The following is a 12,973-nucleotide window of genomic DNA, read 5'->3' as shown; positions in this document are numbered from 1 at the left end:
ATTCCAAACCCTATGAAAATATAATAAAGTTTCCCAATGTCCCCACTTAGTCAACCTCCCCCTTTAATCTGTTACAAGCAGCTATTATCCTGACTGTTTCCATTATAGGTAATGTTTGCTTGTTCTACTAGATGCATTTAACCACTATGCTCTCTTTGAGCAGGGCCCGTTTCAGTCAGCAGAATATGTTCTTGTTGTTTTCATTGTTGGTTTTTTAATTTTTAGAAATTAAAATATAAATATATTATTTTCTTCCCTTCCCTCCCCTTCCTCCCTCCAACCCTTCCCATGTACCCTCCACTTTCTCTTTCTCAAATCATTGCCTCTATTTCTTTAATTTTTGTTGCTATGTATGTGTGATATATTCATATATATATATATATACATACATACAACTTGGTCAGTATGTCTAAAGTTATGTGTATTTATATGATTTGGGGGCTGACCATTTGGTATTAGATGATCAATTATTGTGCTCTTCCTTGGGGAAGACTATTTCTCCTGCTCTCAGCATTCATTGGTTGCCTGTAGTTCCTTGTTTAGGATGGGGACCCCATGAGATTTCTCCCTTCTCTGTTAGCATGTCTATTGGGGTCACCCTTATTCGGGTCTTGCTTAGGTAGCCATGTTAATGAGACTTCATGGGTATAAACTCCCTGGCATTTCTAGGAGAAGAATATTCCATCAGACTTCTTGGTTCTCTGACACTTAAAATCTCTCTGGTTCCTCTTAATAGGTTCTCTGAGCCTTAGGTGCAGAAGTTGTTGATTTATACCCTGGGACCGGACACCACGTGATCACCTGTTCTCTGCCCTTTGATCTGTTGTGGCCCATGGGATAAGCTAAAATTGTTAAAGCATTTGTATTGTATGTATTAAAAAACACCTAGAGTTGGAATTGCTAACTTTATAGAATATAATATATATATTTGGCCTTGAACTCACAGAAGTCCACCTGCCTCTAACTCCAGAGTACTGACAATTATTCTTGTTCAAGTCATGTTATACATATATGCTTTCATTTATACTTTCTAGAACTGGTACTATTATCTAGCATCTACATTTAGGTTTTAGAGACAGGGTTTCTCTGTGTTGCCTTAGCTGTTCTAGAACTTACTTTGTAGACCAGGTTGGCCTCGAACTCACAAAGATCCTACTGCCGCTGCCTCCTGAGTGTTGGGATTAAAGGCATGAGCCACCACTGCCCCGGCCCAAGACTTAATCTTATAAGAAGTGCTAAATCCTTTTTCCTGTAAGTGATTTAGTCCAGTATTTTACACGTTACTAATAAAGGAGTGGCGATTCTGGTTGTTAACCACTCTTATCCACATTTGATATTATCAATTTTTAAATTTCAGTCATCCGAGTAAATGAGTAAAAGTAAGTAAGCCATTATGGCTGTTTTTCTTTTGTTTGTTTGTTTCAGTTTTTTCGAGACAGGGTTTCTCTGTGTAGCCCTGGCTGTCCTGGAACTCACTCTGTACACCAGGCTGGTGTTGAACTAAGATCCGCCTGCCTCTGCCTCTTGAGTGCTGGGATTGAAGGCATACACCACCATTGCCTGGCCTCATTGTGGCTTTAGTAACAATGTTTTTGTTGGTTTTTGAAACAAGGACTCAGCGCATATCTCAGACTGACTTCAGAAATCTTCCTGCTCCAGCCTGGTCAGTGTGGGATTACAGCATGAACCACCACGTCTTTTCAAACAATTTATTGTTTGAGGCAGGTATCTCATGGCATGGTTCTGAATAACTTGGGACTCATCATGTAGCTCTTGCTGTCCCTAAAACCGAGGCGATACTGCTGTCTCTGCCTCCCAAGTGTTGGGATCACCGGCATGAGTCACCATACTGAACTTGAAATTGCACCCTGCTCCAACACAGAGTTATAAATCCACCTCCAGAGTTGGAATGCAGTCTCCCACTACCACAAATTATACAGTTGAGTGTTCCCAAATTTTGGGAAATCACTGAAGTCAGTATGTTGCAGTTGCAATGGATGATCCTTCTCCCAGAAAGCCACCTTCTTGGCCATTCTATGTCCTGCCAGGTAAGTATCACCATTTTAATTTAGAAAATCACTTCTCAGTTTTTCTCCTTTTGCTACAATGCTAAGCCCTGGTTCAATCAGTCTCCCTAACTTGTTCTCAATGTTTAATTTGCATTTTCTATAAATTGCTGGATACTTGTTTCAAGTGACCTGGAGGTCTAGATCAATGTGTAGTTTTTTAAAATCACTATGGTCACTAGTAATAGAAGACTTTTCTATTCTAGCCCTTTTGGAGGACAGCGTATGTTAGGAATTGGGGGAGTCTATTTTTGGTGGTTTGATGAGAGTAGAATTGGGGGTGTAGAGTTTGAAGGGTTGGAGTCAGCAAGCCTTTTGAGTTTCTAGTTTCATTGCATACTTGATGGCAGCTCTCAGAATGTTTTTAGCCTTGGAGATTTCTTTCTATCCCCAAACTTTGTATTTCAAGACCTCAATTCTACTTCAGGCCTCCTTGGCTTCCTTAGTAATTTTTTTCTGCTATCTTTGTCTTAACTCTATCTTCTGCTGCTTGGGCAGCCCATATACATAAAGCTTTTTTAAACAAACAAACAATTTCCCCATCATTTCTGCTTCAAAGTCTAGTTTCTCACATGTATACAAATGTGTCTGTCAGCCTTGAAATTGCTTCTGAGAGGACCGACAGACATCTAACCAGAGTTGTTCTCCGAAAGCACTAGTATGGCATTAGTTTGATTTCTGCCACTATGACAAAATACCGGAAACAATCAGCTTAAAGTGGGAAAGATCCATTTTAGCTCCAGTTTCAGAGATTCAGACCGCAGTCCCTGGGACCTATTGCCTTGGGCCAGGGAAAGCACAATGCACCATGGGCCAGGGAAAGCAAAATCCATCATTGTAGGAGGTTACACTGGGAAGGAGGTGCTCCCCTTATGGAGGCCTAGAAGAAAGCAGAGAGCAAAAGAAGAGAGGAGGTCACAATATTTGCTGTGCAATATTATTTTAAAATGTGTTACATTTGTTTATGCTGTGGAACGTTTGTTTAATGGTGCAAAGATGTATTGCATTCTTTTATGTTGCATTGGTTTAACTTTGTGAAGCTGTGTTACTTTGCCTCTCTAAAACACCTGATTGGTCTAAGAAAGAACTAAATGGCCAATAGCAAGGCAGGAGAAAGGATAGGCAGGGTTGACAGGCAGGAAGAATTAATAGGAGGTAAAGTCTGGGGAGAGGAGATCAAGGAACGAGAGAAAGATGAGGAGAGGAGGACTCCAGGGTCCACCCAGCTACACAGTAGGCCAAGGAGTAAAAAATAAAAATACAGAAATAGGGAAAGGAAAAAGCCCAGAGGCAAAAGGTAGACAGAATAATTTAAGAAAAGCTGGCAAGAAAAAAGTAAAGCTAAGGCCTGCCATTCATAAGAAAGAATAAAACTCTGTCCATTTATTTGGGAGTTGGGTGGCAGGCCCCCTAAGATATCCCCAGTGTTCTCACTTCTTCCTGCTAGCCTCCACTTAATGTCCTGGCTGGACCATGCCTTTAGTACCAGGTAATAAACCTCAGATCCAAGTTGTAGTAGTTAAAACTAGTAATTTCTGCCACCTAGAATGAGAGTCCCATATTGGAAAACAAGTTCCGTGTGTGTGTGTGTGTGTGTGTGCGCGTGTGTACGTAGATGCATATGCCTGTGTGTGTGTGTAGGAGGGAGGCCAGGGGAGGATGCTGAGCACCCAGCTCTACCACTAGTCCACCTTATTCACTTGAGATAGGGTTTCTCACTGAACTGGCGCTAGGCTGGCACTGAGCAAGCTGTAGTGATTGTCCTGTCTCTGCCACTCACAGTGCTAGAGTGACAGACACATGTGGCTATGTCCAGATGTCACATTCAGGTCACCATGCTTATGTAACAGGCATTCTTACCCACTCACGGATCATCTCACCAACCACATTTTGTTTAGCAGTCCATCGCCTTAACCACTCGGCCACCTCGTCCCACTCCACATTTTGTTTAAATGCTTTCTTGGAGTCTAATTCTGTGTTAAGCACATTATAAACATATAACCTCATTCCATTTCCATGCCTTATCTCTGTAGTAAGCCTTTCTCAGAAGTATGCTTATTTCCAAATGAGGAACCTGCAGTTTAGAGAGGCTGGGCAAGCACAGATAATCATTTAGCTGATGAGTTACAGGATCATAGAATCCATACCCATGCATTGCGATTAGAGTCGAAGAATTTAAGTTGCCTATTATTCCCATGTAGAGTGATACTGCCCCGTTTCCTGGCCTCACTCGTGACACTTCTTATCTCCTTCTTACCTCACTCTATGCTTCAGCCACATGGACAGATTTACTGTGACCAGACGCAAGCCAGACTTCCTCATAGCTTCTCAACTTGTCAGAGGCTGCTGCGTCTGCCTGACCTAGAGGATTTGATCCACTCCGCACCTTTTCCATCCATCGAGAGCATCTCCAGAATGAGGTCAAGCAATGCTGCTCCCACGAAAGCTTCTAAGTCAAGAGCTTTTTCTTGCCCCTCCCGTGTTTCTCTGCAGCATGAGTGTGTTGGTATTGCTTTGTTGTTTCTGTTTGTGACTTGCGTGAGGTGCAGCCTTGTCTGTATTCTAAGTTAGCTGGTAGGACTTCCTGGAAAACAGACCTTGAGGGCGGGACCTAGGATGAAGAGTGGGGTTCTGAACTAGGCAGAAGGGAAGTTGAGCAAAACAGTTATGTCAGGTGTCTCTATGGAGGTGAAACTGTCCTGTGGCAATTCCTCATTGAAGTGAGGGGTCAACTTCTATACTCCAAGGACTACTGGTCATTAGATGTAGGCTGTTCCTGGGAGAGGATGTAAGTGGAGGCATCATAAGAACAGCTTGGTTGAAGTAAGCTTTGAGCCTATGATACCCAAAGACCATTGGAGATCTCAGCACTGCGTAGTGTACTTCTTTATAAGTTGCCATGGTCATGTAGTCATGGTGTCTCTTCACAGCTATAGAAACCCAACAGAACTTGGCGGCTTTGGCCATGTGATTTTGGGTTTAGAGTTAAGATAGAAGAAAGGAGTTATGGAAGAAAGCTGCTGAGATCAGGCATGTGTCAGGGTGTCCCTGAATAGAGGTCTAGTAGAGAGACCATTGTGTGAAGCTGTGAAGTTGGAGCCTGAACTGTCCTGGAGAACCCAAGATGTTAGAGATGCCAGAGTCGTGGGATACTTGCCAAGGAGAGCTACTAACAGGGAGTGGAACCAGCCCAAGGGAGAGAAGTGTTTTACAGTTAACAAAGCTGAACAGAGCTGGAGATCTGAAGAGCATTTTGATATCAGACATGGAGCTACAGAGTCTGTAGTTTGCCCAGCCAGTTTTCAGTCTTGCTTTTGTCCAGTACTGCTTTGCTAAGCTCCCTTCCCTGCATTTTGGAATGGTAATTAGTATCCTGTGCCATTATATGTTGGAAGTATGTAATCTGCTTTTTGATTTTTATGGGGGATTACATACAGTTGTGGAAGGGCGCTGTTTACTGGTCTGCTTCCTATGGCTCGCTCAGTCTGCTTTCTTATGGAACCCAGAACCACCAGCCCAAGGATGGCAACACCCACAATAGGCTGGGCCTCCTCCATCACTCAGTAATTAAGAAAATGCCTTACATTTGGATCCTATGGAGGCATTTTCTCCATCAAGGCTCTTTCCTCTTGGATGACTCTAGCTTTTGCTAAGTTGACATAAAATCAGTCAGCCAGTGCAGTCCTCAAGAGACAGACACAAGAGAACAGTTAAGAGGCCACTGTGGAGGAAGGACTGTAAGAATGCACTTGAGAGTTACTGACTGGCTCTGTGTCTAACCCAAATTCTCTGCTTGTTAAGTATAGAGAGCTGGTGATGGTAGGTGAATGTGTTGAGAAGCTGTCAGATTTCGAATCTGTCTAGATGTAAGCGTTAATGATAGAAATTGGTGATGAATTGATAGGATAGAAAGATGACTTAAAGGATTTTGGCTCTGGCAGTTGGGTGAATTGGAAAAGGTATTGACTGTGAAGCAGACAGCTGGAAGTGGTTGGTTTTTTGGAAAAAAAAAAGGTTCAGTGTTGATGTCTGAGGTGATGAGTGATGGTTAGGACTATGAGCTGGACATTAAGGGAAGACATCAGTGTTACAGAAGTAGACTTTTGAGCCATAAGCATATGGATACCATCTTAAGCTAGGGTCATCAGGAAATCATCCACAGAGTGGATGGAGATGTAGAAGATGAAGCATCAAAATGAAGTCCAAGGTCTTCTCATGTTCAATGGTCAGAAGAGACTGAGAAAGAATGACCACCAAGATCTTCAGGGAAATAAAATCAAGACAGTGTTTCAAGAAAGAAAAAAAAAAAAAAAAAAAAAACCAAAAGAATGTGATGTAGGTGGGTCTTCTATCTATCTGTTACTTTCACTGGTTAATTAATAAAGAAACTGCTTGGCCTGATAGGTCAGAGCATAGGTGGGTGGAGTAGACAGAACAGAATGCTGGGAAGAAGGGAAGTGAGTCAGATGCCATAGCTCTCCTCTCTGAGATGAACACAGGTTAGAATCTTCCTGATAAGCCACCACCTTGTAGTGCTACACACATTAATAGAAATGGGTTAATCAAGATGTAAGAGTTAACCAGTAAGAGGCTAGAGCTAATGGGCCAAGCAGTGTTTAAATGAATACAGTTTCCATGTAATTATTTCTGGTGTAAAACTAGCCTGGAGGCGGGACGCAGTTCGGCTCCTTCTACAAGAATGACTTCATTTACTTTTTATGAGCTTGATCTTATAAAGACATAGAAATGAGCATTGGGTTTGGCCAATAGAGTCATTGGAGACCTTTTAATAAGCAGTGTTAGAGTATGGGACTGGGGATCAAGTGGATTCTTCTTTATCTACATCTATGAGTGATTGCATTTATCAGCCTGGCTTGAGATAGTATTTATATGCTGACAAGTTTATTTCTTAACCTTAATGCCCAACCTATATTCTTAGCCATTCACTCAGCACCCTATGTATCAAAATTGACCTTTGTGGATTAAGTATATTCAAGTCTTCGTGGTAGTTTCCTTGTTATGAAGGTATATTCTTGAGGATCCAAAAGGAATCCCAAGCTGAGTCCTTTGCCAGGACATGGATGATTGATTCACCTCATAGGAGAGGGCAATAGGCACAGGTGTGCTGTGGAATAATCCTTATGTACACTGTGAAGATGTGTTGTTCTCATTGGTTTAATAAAGAGCCAACTGGCCAATAGCTAGGCAGGAAGAGGTTAGGTGGGAGAGCCAGACTAAAAGAGCTCAGGGAAGAAGAAGGGCAGAGTCACCAGCCAGATGAAGAGGAAGCAAGACATGTAGAAAATGAGCTAAAAAGTCATTAGCCATGTGGCAGCATGTAACTTAACAAATAAATATAGATTAATTTAAGTTATAAGAGCTAGTTAGTAACAAGCCTAAGCTATTGACTGAACATTTATAAGTAATATAAGTCTCTGTGTGGTTATTTGGGAGCTGGCTGGTGGGACAGAGAAAGTTTGCCTACACAGGTGGAGGTGAGAGAACCAACCAGCATGAGGAGCATGTGCAAGTCCTCTTTGGATGGCTTCTGTTTGATTATCAACTGAGAAATGATGTCAAATGGAGAAGAGGAACATTGCAGACTAGAAGAAAGCTGGGCAGGAGTGAGATGATTGTATAGGAGAGTGGTAGAGATTGGAAAAGGAGGTGGATTAAACTTGCTATGAGGAACTTGAAGAGAGACCTGTCAGTGTTATAGTCTGTCCCAGGGATGTCCATCTACGACTAAAGAGTGGGTGAAACATTGGGGTTTTTCCAAGTGATGGCAGGGAGGGGAAGCAACTAGTTGTCTGTGAACTCTATACAGAAGGCAACCAGGAGGCTGATAGCTTGCTACTACTGGAGTACTATTTACCCCAAGCCATAAAACAGATTCCCTTAGGGTTTCTGAAATTTGCCTAGAGTGAATGAGGGATATAAGTATCATTTTATTCAAAGACTTTCACTGTCCAAGATTGTGTGTCCCATCCTTCACTCTCATGTGTATGCAGACACAGGGAACCCCTAGAGAATAGGAAGAGGGTGTGATTATGAGAGTTGATGCCCAGGGCTTGAGCAGGCTCTCTACCTGGAGCCCCATTCTTCCCTCGGCTTCCACTCAGTGTAGCTGAGACTTTGGTTCCGTAAGTGGCGAGGACCCCTTAGTGTTGCCTAGAACATTCCTTGACTCCATGTGCACAGGAGTCTCATTGCTGAGTTCTATGTCATCAAATTCTTTCATTAATTTGTTTTCCTAGTATGTGTAGATCATCCTTCAGTTCCCAGGAAACTCCAAGATAAATAAAGTGGGTACTTGTTTATATTGTTGCAACAGAGATTCATTCTTGGATGGGTTTAAGTGATAGACTTAGGAATGACAAGAAAAAAAAGCCTTTTGAAAATATTTGTCCCCAGTATGATTTTGCATTTAGAGCAACAATGATGACCCAGTCCCAAGAGTCAGGAGGTCATCACTAAAAAAATGATCCTTCTGTCATTCTGAGTTTAAAGCACATTTTTCTCCAAATCGACTGGAATTTTCCATGAGGCACTGCGATGGTGTAGTTTCCTTCTCTTCTGCAATGTCTTGACACACAACATCCAATAGCAGTGTTTTAAAAACCGTACTCAGAAACAAGCCTTCTGTTGCTGCCCTGGGGTTAAAAATCTCAAATCATAAAACTTGTCTTGCTGAATTTTCCAATTTTCCTAAAATTTCTCTTACTATGTGCCCAAGGCAGCTAAAATCTTGTGTGCCTGTTTTTGTGTATGGGGGTTTGAGGGTCGGAGGTGGGGCTTGGAACTGTGCCCTTTCTTAACCATATCAGACATGTCTTGTTTGTGCTATGCTAATCTTCCAAGAGCTGGAAACCCAGCCAAGCTGACTGCAGGGCAGAGGCTGGAGTGGCTCTATCAATCACCTCAGGTTGGCTCACATAAGCTGACCCAGACCAACAGTCTCTCACCACTGACTCTCCTCAGCTCTCAGAACAACCATGAACTTTAGTGACTTGTTTTGCTTCCTGAGCAATGGTGGTGGGAAGAGACTGAGCGATGGGGGATCTTTCAGAGGTTGTGGTCCAGGAAGCAGTAGGAAAACATGCTCACAGGCTCACTGTCGCTGGCAGCAGGAGCTGGGGTCTCTGCTTGTGCTCAAACTTTTAGAAATAACAAGGAAATGTTTTCAGAGCCTAGAGGAAAAGGGCTTCTCTGAAGCAAGGGTGATCTTGAACTGCTCCTGCCCATGCCCACACCTACACACACGGCTTTGTGCCAGGCAAGCTTACCTCCTGCATGGTCAAGGTTCAGAAGGAATTATGAAAAGACAATGGCCTGCTAACCAAAGCAGATGTTTATAGGGCCCGTGTCCATCTTCATAACCAGTCGTCATGCTGAAAGTGTAATTGTCAAGACTATCTTTACAAGTGCTGTGTCTGAGTGTGTGTGCGTGTGCTTGTGCATGTGAGTATGTTGGGGCACAGCAGGCAAGTACAGATGGAGATGAGAGGCAGGCTCAGGAGCACACACAGACGCCATCTTAGGTCTCTCAGTGGTCCTCCCTCATGCTTCATGTGTAACTTCCCCTTTCTGCCACAGTATTTGTGCACTGCCGGGCTCCTTCTGCCCTGCAATGAGGTAATTGTCTGGAAGAATGATGGTCCAGCTTGGAAAAGGAACTGTATGAACCAGAACTTGTTACTTCTACCTGTCAACAGACCCCTCCCTGATTCTCATCACACCTGTGACCCCCCACCCCCGCTAACACCTATAAAGTGTTTACACTAGTCACTATGCCAGGTACTGTTTCCAGTTCTTTCCTTAATTTTCACATCTTTGAAGAAAACATAATTCCTCTTCACTTACAGACAGGGACACGGAAGCACAGGAAAACCGAGAAACCTGTTTACGTTTCACTGATCACAAGCAGTCAGTTAGGATGCTAGGCCTACATGACTGCAGACATTGTGTCAGCTCAACGTTTAAAGAATCATTGTTATGCTTTTTATTTCACTGATGTATGTTCTATGAAGTTAGAGGCTGTGTACCCTATGCAATGAGCATTATACAACCCATACAGTAAATATTTACTAAAATGGAAGATGAAGTCAAGCATAGTTTCAGGCTCCGGATACTTCACTGTGGACATGTTGGCATTTTGGTAGGACTCTATATTCAGGGAACATGATCCTCACGCCTTGGTTTAGCCCTGCTCCCTGCCCCTCCCACCATCTAGTTAGAGCACTAATTTGGAAGACAGATTGGGAGAAAGATGCTTCTCCTCTGAAATCCATTATAACAGACTCTTCTTCCTTCTCTACTTCACAGCTGTTCTGGCACACCCTGCTTGACAAACTGCAGACCAAAACATGTATCTTAAATGCCTTCCTTTACTTTACTTGGTCAATCTAATTGCAAGATCTGAGGATCATCTTGCTTAAATGTGTTTATCTCCACCCTGCCATCTTAGTCTAAGAGGACCCCATTTTCCATTGGGATCATTGCAATGGTCTCCATATCTAGAGGCTCCATATTGTTAGACCTGTCTTTGGGGTCTTTGCGCATTTTCACCAATGCATGAATTCCTGTGGAAGACAAAGAATGTCTGGTTTGGAAAGCATCATTGTCCAGCAGGGTGCACACAGCCCTGGGGCCAGGGCTAGCTATCGCTTGAGCTGGTTCTTATTGATGTAGCTAGAAGCCAAGACTGCATCCTCTGCACAGGGAGGCCACAGTGAAGTCCGCCCTGAGTTGGCCGTGGGTATGTGTGCTGTCTTTCCTTCACATCGTCTTTATGCATTACCTCTTTGCAAAGGTCCATGGGGGTTTGGAGGATTCCAATGATGGCAGCACTCTTCTGTAGTTTCCCTCTGGTCTTTCTTCCCGCCCTCATCTCAGCCCACTTGCATCCTTCCAAAGGCTCATGGGTAGATAAACTGGGGCTCCTAGCCCCATGATGAGCTCTTAATGGGTTGAGGGGCACTGGGATTATTCTCCTTAGCTTCATTCACATGCTGATACAGTGAGAAGCTAGATTGAAAGCTTAGATGTTTCTCAGAGGTTCAGGGTACATGCATGGGTTAGGTAAGGAACTTTAAATTGGCCTGCCTATTCTCCTTTATGGCATGCCTGAACTGGGGATATAGAACTTCCTGGAAATGACATAACACTGCTGCTGTAGGACAATGATCTTATACCCTGTAAAGACTTGTTATTTGTATTGGTTTAATAAAATTCTGAATGGCCAGTAGCCAGGCAGGAAGTATAGGTGGGCAACCAGAACAGGAGAATTCTGGGAAGAAGAAAGGCTCAGTCTGTAGTTGTCATCCAGACACAGAGGAAGCAAGATGAGAATGACTCGCTGATGAAAGGTACCAAGCCACGTGGCTAACACAGACAAGAATTATGGGTTAATGTAAGATATGAGAGTTAATAAGAAGTCTTAGCTAATGGGCCAACCAGTTTACAATTAATGTAAGCCTCTGCGTGTTTCTTTGGGATTGAACGGCTGTGGGACTGGGCAGGACAGAAACTTTTGTCAACAGATTGCACCAATGTGGACAACTAAATCCACTTAAAACCTGAGAGAGTTTGGGAAGGAATTCTACACACACACACACACACACACACACTCACACACCAGAGTTAGCACGGCTTCTTTCTAGCAGCATTTTCTCAGGTGGGCTCTGTTTCCTAGAGACAAAAGTGTCTCATTTAAGAGAGGTTTCCTGACTCAGCTTTAGCTGCAAAAACCTGAAGCTTTTTCAAGAGGCCCTACCACCAAACACTTAAATGGTGTTTATGATAGCTATGGTGGTGGCAACTTTGAAACTCCATAGAGTTGTGGCAATAAACATGGCTTCTACCAGTGCCTCTACCATGAAGCTAGACTCTCAGAAAGCTGAGGAATGGGGTGGATCCAGCCGTCAAAGCCATGGTTTTAATCCTAGCCATATTGCTTAGCAAATTAAAGACTCATGTGGTCAGAAAAAGAGATATACAGTAAAGATAGATTCAGATGGACTAAAAAAACTCTAAATGGTTTACAGTGTGTTAAAAAATATATGTAGGCTTGGGAGAGAAAAGAAAAAGGATAAAGTCCTTTTTTTTTAAAGAGTGTCTTTGGGTGTGGTAGCACACACCTTTAATCCCAGCATTTGGGAAGCAGAGGCTGGCAGATCTCTGTGAGTTCAAGGACAGCCTGGTCTACAGAGTGAGTTCCAGAACAGTCAAAAATACACAGAGAAACCCTATCTCAAACAACCAAAAAATAAAAATAAAAGAAATAGAGTTTAAAATAAAGCCATGTAATGATGGGAAATACACAGAGAATCTAGATACTGTATGCTATTTTGTTGTCTTTGAATTGTTTGATGGCTAAGGAAAGAACAACAGCTGTTACAAGATATTTGATTATAAATGCTACTGGATTAATCCAACCTATATATTTTCAAAATGCCTTGACTTCAAAATTTAAGTCAAAAGATATATTACTTTGGAGAAGAGGTTTTACTTTTGTTTCCACAAGAAATGAGAGGCTGTGGATTCATTCTGGGTTAAGAAAAATCAGGTTTGATCAAGAAAGACCCCCTGAGAAATCTCCAATAGGAGCGGATGGCCCAGATGACCCAACATTTCAAAGTACCTTTGTTGGAGTTTCCTCTGAGTTCTACATCCAGAACAGCCTCAAGATTGCTGGCTGAGATAATTAAGCCTTACAGAATATTCAATTCAGGACTTTACCATAATTCTAAATTTCCTTAGGTCCCCATAAGATTATCAGCACCCCCCCCAATCAGCAGGAAGTAGTCTAGAAAACTATACACACAGTCCCCCAAAATGGATTATGGATGTTTAACTTTGTTTAGAGTGTTGGTTACAAGTTTTTATGGATAATGGTCTGGAAAAAA

At 42.6% G+C, this 12,973-nt stretch overlaps 1 non-coding gene across 1 annotated transcript; it reads right to left on the bottom strand.

The window, feature by feature from the left end:
• Positions 1 to 1,898: 1,898 nt before the first annotated feature.
• Positions 1,899 to 2,056, bottom strand: LOC130883249 (U1 spliceosomal RNA). Its single transcript, XR_009057937.1, has one exon. It is a non-coding gene; the product is annotated as a U1 spliceosomal RNA (small nuclear RNA).
• Between the last annotated feature and the right edge of the window lie 10,917 nt (positions 2,057 to 12,973).

The sequence above is a fragment of the Chionomys nivalis genome, chromosome 10, assembly GCF_950005125.1.
Source record: "Chionomys nivalis chromosome 10, mChiNiv1.1, whole genome shotgun sequence".
In the NCBI taxonomy this organism is placed as follows: domain Eukaryota; kingdom Metazoa; phylum Chordata; class Mammalia; order Rodentia; family Cricetidae; genus Chionomys; species Chionomys nivalis.
This window is presented reverse-complemented; position numbering and strand designations above follow the sequence as displayed.